Source organism: Wolffia australiana, chromosome 1 (genome assembly GCF_029677425.1).
Source record: "Wolffia australiana isolate 7733 chromosome 1, ASM2967742v1".
NCBI lineage: Eukaryota > Viridiplantae > Streptophyta > Magnoliopsida > Alismatales > Araceae > Wolffia > Wolffia australiana.
In genome coordinates, this window is record NC_135835.1 from 13,647,501 (window position 1) to 13,652,500 (window position 5,000).

Consider the following 5,000-nt stretch of genomic DNA (forward strand, 5'->3'; position numbering starts at 1 on the left):
CTCTCTGTCTTTTTTCTTATTCTCTCTGTTTTTGTCTCTCTCGCTCTTAAGCCCATTCAGACCCTCTCTCCTTCTCCCTCTGTCTTTCCCTTTCTCACACTTGCGATAATTCCGTCTTCCTCCCTTTCTCAATTTTCTCCTCACAGACTTACTGCCGGTGGCGGCAGCCTGCGGCCAGTGGTTGTCGCTGCTGAGAGAACCACCGCAGAGGCACCGAGAGATAGAGAGAAGCGAAAGAAAAGGATCGGGGAGAGGCGAGATAAATAGAGACAGAGCATGAGAGAGGCCGACAGGAGGTGAAACAGCGAAAACAAGACGATGGAGGAGAGAGCCAGAGAAATAGAGACTGAGTACGAGAGGCCGACAGAAAGGTGAAACAGCGGAAACAAGAGGCTGGGAGAGAAGGAGAGAGAAAGACAGAGCGTGAGAGTGGGTGAGGAGAGATATCGAGGTGAGAAAGAAAGAGCGCGCGAGAGAAAACGAGAGAGGCAGCAAAAGACAGAGGAGAGAGGGACGCAGATAAATTGATCGCATTAGGGAGAGTAATAGAGAAAGCGACAGACAGAGTGTAACAGGCAGTAAAAAGACGCATGAAGCGCGTAAGAGAGACCGACAGTGGGCGAGAGAGAGGAGAGAGAGAGATTGAGCATACGCCCGAGTGACAGAAAAGCAGACGCGGAGACTAAGAGAGGAGGGGTATAGCGAAGGATGGCGAATGAGTCGTAGAATAACCAGAGCCAGAGAGACTGAGAGTGACTGAGCGTGAGGAGACGGAGACAGACACAGACCCACCGACTCATAGAGAGCGAGTGAAGAAGAGTTCGGGACTGCATCAAAGGGACAATCATTGCGGGAGACTGAAAGAGAAACGGAAAAAACGCTCGGAAAGATTGAGAGAGATAGAGCGTAATAAAGAGAGAGGGAAGAGAACAGGACAGGACGGAGCAAGACCGGGAAACATGAGATGAACACAGAACAAAACGCAGGAAGAGAAACAGGAACGACAGACCGAGAGATAGAGAGAGAAGGAAAACGCAGGCTAGAAGGAGCTAAGGAGATAATGATTGTGGGAGACTGAGAGAGAGAGAGGAGAGAGAGAAAACTGAGAGCGAAAACGCAGGCTAGAAGAAGCGAAGGAGAGAATGATTGCGGAGCGAGAGAGAGAGTGGTTGCAGGGCGAGAGAGAGAGTGGTTGGGGACAGAGAGAGAGAGAGTGGTTGCAGGACAGAGAGAGAGAGAGAGTGGTTGGGGACAGAGAGAGAGAGAGAGAGTGATTGGGGACAGAGAGAGAGAGAGTGATTGGGGCGAGAGAGAGAGAGTGATCGGGAGAGACAGAGAGAGAGAGAGCGCGAAACAGCGAGGGATAAGGAGAGACCGGAGAGGACCGTGGGAGCGACAGATATAGAGAAAAAGAAGGCGAGAGGGCGAGAAAGGTCCGCATTGGAAAGAGCAAAGCTACGTCTAACTGGATGCTCGGCGATCCCGCCAGATGACGCAAGCATGACGCGACACTATGGGTCCCATGGGAGAGCACGGTTTTGATTTTTAATCAAAAAATGCGAGCGGAGCGTTTTATTCTAGTTTTTATTCTGTGGCATGATATAGTAACCAAGATTTCATCCACCTTAACTCTGTGAGCGGGTAAAAAAGTCAGCCCCAGGTAATGAGGGTTGTGCTTTGGTTCCGGTGGTTTGCGGCGGCGTCATCGTCCTTTGTCTCCTGACGTAGTTGAGCCACCGTCCCAGAAGTAGCAGAAGGTGCAGAGATCGTAGACCCCCAGTTAACGAAGATGGCACATGCGGTGGGAGAAATCAAACAAGAAATCCCGTCTCCCGTTTGGGCATCTGTGGTTCGCTCCGTTTGGACGTGACCTCCGTTTGGACGTGCATGGACGGCGATGAGTCATCTGTCGTTTTCTAGTACGTCGCGACCGGTACTGGATATTCGAGCTGTGCCGACGTTAGCCAGTATCTTGACCTACCCTACTGCCCCACTCTAGGGCTGCGGGACAACCGGTTAAATTCTCCTCTCCTATGTGAGTCCAAAGGACGACTTCCTGCTCACCCACAAGGGGCCAAGTAGCAAATATTTGTTGTCTTCCCCATGAATTTTAGACTCCTTACTAACTTCTTAACTCCATTCCCCCTCCGAAGATAGGACATCTTATACAATGGATTCGCGGCTCGATCTCGCGCCGCCTTCACTCCCCAGACCTTTAAATGGGTGACTTCAAATGACATAATTTGGTATGCACAGGTGGTAGCCACACGCCCGTCGAAGGGTTCTGTTGGTAGGGACACTCTGCTTTCACGGGGTTAGAGCTAGAAAGCCGATAAATGTGAGATCCGGTTTTATTGAGTTGTGCGGCGCGTCGTGAATCAGCATCGAGACCACATCTTGGCTCGAATGAAGTGGGGTAGCGGCATCGACTGGTTCTATCCTTTTGTGCTATGTTGACTTAAGCGCTGTTCGGAACCAGGGGTCCGCCCAGTCTATTGTCGCCCGATTCAACGCCCCCACCATTTCTCGAAATCTGATCATAATTACGAGTCCGACTGATTTACATGAGAGTAGTTTCTGGAACAGTGAAAAAGACTTATACGACTCTCCGCGCCCTCGAGACACGGGAGGAATGAGAGACCCGCGTTGTCTCGGGAATATATGAACCCTGAGAAGCGTGCGCTTACGTATCGAAGAATCAAGATAGCATACTTACGCTCAGAAGTACGGGTCGCCGATCAGAGTTAAGATCTCTGATCGGGAACGCAGGCGAAACGCAGCAGGACCAAATGGCGCCCAGGAGTTCGATACCAAAAAGCGATACATCCAATAATTATGGACATACTAGACAGAAGGCGTCGACCCTCGATTGCAATTGTGGGCCCTAAGAGACGGGAGGCTTGGGAATCGGGTGCCCAAAGACTCTAGAAACGCCAGACAGAATAGTTACAACGTAGATGATAGGTACCGCCGGAGAGGGGAAGACCGGAGAGTAGATATATCCGGGTTAGAATGTTTATAACGTACGCCAAGGGAAAGTAAGGAAGAGCTGACAAGCCTCCGCCGGATCGGGAAATAGGCAGACACTATGACAGATCCGGAAGCGGACAAACAGCAATAGAGGGCATACGTGACGGGAGACGCAAATTCGGAAGATCCTATGAGCAGGACCGGAGCAGGCAAAACAAAAAAACCGACCGACACGGCTCGACGTCGACATCCGAATCGGAGACAGGTGACTCGACACTCAAATCGGAAACATAAACAACCGAGGGATGGAACAGAAGCCAGAGGCGATGCCGAAGGCGCCTTCTGATGTTCCACGGAGGTGTGAAGAAGAAAAAGGAACAAACTGTGCCAGACCAGATCAGAGTCGACTGGGAGAGAACGTGTTGGCGAGAGGGAACCAAGAGCTTGGGAATCGAGGACAAGATTAGAGATGGCTCGGTGCTGTATTTTGAAAAATGTTTTGGGAACAAAACACTAGATCGGCCGCTCGGAGGGTACGGATTAGCATGTAGAATCCGCTCGGGGAAGACCAAAATCGAGATGAACGAGCCGGGGACGAAAACGGATCGGAATGAATCCGTCGCAGGATATAAGAGGATGAACGTTAAAGAGATGGGGCAAAGGCAGTGGGGACCCGAGGAATCATGGATGCGGAGGGAGAGAACGTGTATCGTTCCTACTATGAAGAGAGGAACATGGAAAGTGAATTTGAAGGCAAATATGTAGGTGTGTTTAACGCGACCCGATGGAGGTAAGCGTGCCTCATTCATTAGGAGTGAATGGACGCTCCGAACAGTCGCGAAAACCTCCTAAGTTATGCTAATTTAGAATCGCGAATCAGAGGCTTTCGCGTCAGCACGCCCACCTGAGCACTGTGAACGTTCGGAGCCTTGGAATGAAAATTAAAATGTAATCCCCGGCGAGCCATGCGGCTTTGAATTTACCGTCGAAGTGGACAGCCATGCGGATCCTCGAGCACGGGGTTTCTGGGGATGGAGATTTATTTTAGAGGAATTATCGAAAGGGTATGTCCCCGTCCAGAACACTTCCACCTCCAGGGGTGTTGTAAAACGAGAATATTTTGGTGGGCCTGGTGTTAACCGCACCCCACCGAGGGGTCTCATTTGTACGGGTGCTCCGATCACCTCGGTTTAGAGCCAAAAAGCGGTGAGATGTGAGCCCCAGTTTTCCACGAGTTGTGGGGCGCATAATGAATCATTAGCAAGAGCGTATCTCCGCTCTAATAAAGCAAGGCAACGGGGGAGGAGTGCGGGAGGAGTAGTATTTTGTGTGACTCCATTTGCTCTCGAGACAGGGGAGGAGTGCGGGAGGAGTAGTATTTCGGGTGACTCCATTGGCCCTCGAGACAGGGGAGGAGTGCGGGAGGCGTATTATTTTGTGTGAATTTTGCAAGGCATCTCGGGGGGTGACGGAGTATGCTGAAGGATCAGTCCAACCTTCACTTAAGAATCATAGACTTATAGACGTAAGAATTATAGGCTTTGAGCAAACAAGCTAAGAATGAAATTTTATATGGTGAAATCGAAACTGATGGGTCAGGTCGTTAAGGCTTGAGCGGTCAAATCCCTTTTTCCAATGCTGCCCTGCAGGCTTAGGTGGGGTATTCCAGATAAGACAGCACACATTATGTCTAAATTATAGGACTCTGTTCAAGGTTTGGAACACGGCGTAGTTTCCGTTATAGTTTCTCACAATACCGTCTGATTAGTGAGACCTAACCGCGGACATCCACGTCTATATCCAACGGTGAAAAGCCTCCAAGGAAACAGAGGCGGGAGACATTTGGGTCAGAAGATCCACGGTGGACTTTCCCCCCACCCGCCGTCCGAAGATAGATTTGGTCCACGACGGTCGCGGCACCCGACCGTGGGTTTCGACCCTCATCGCCTCATGGTTCTGTATTGCGTTTCTTATTCCTTGTACTGCAGATACTTGTGGGCGTGGAGGAATGGGTTGCGCGTTATCGTCTC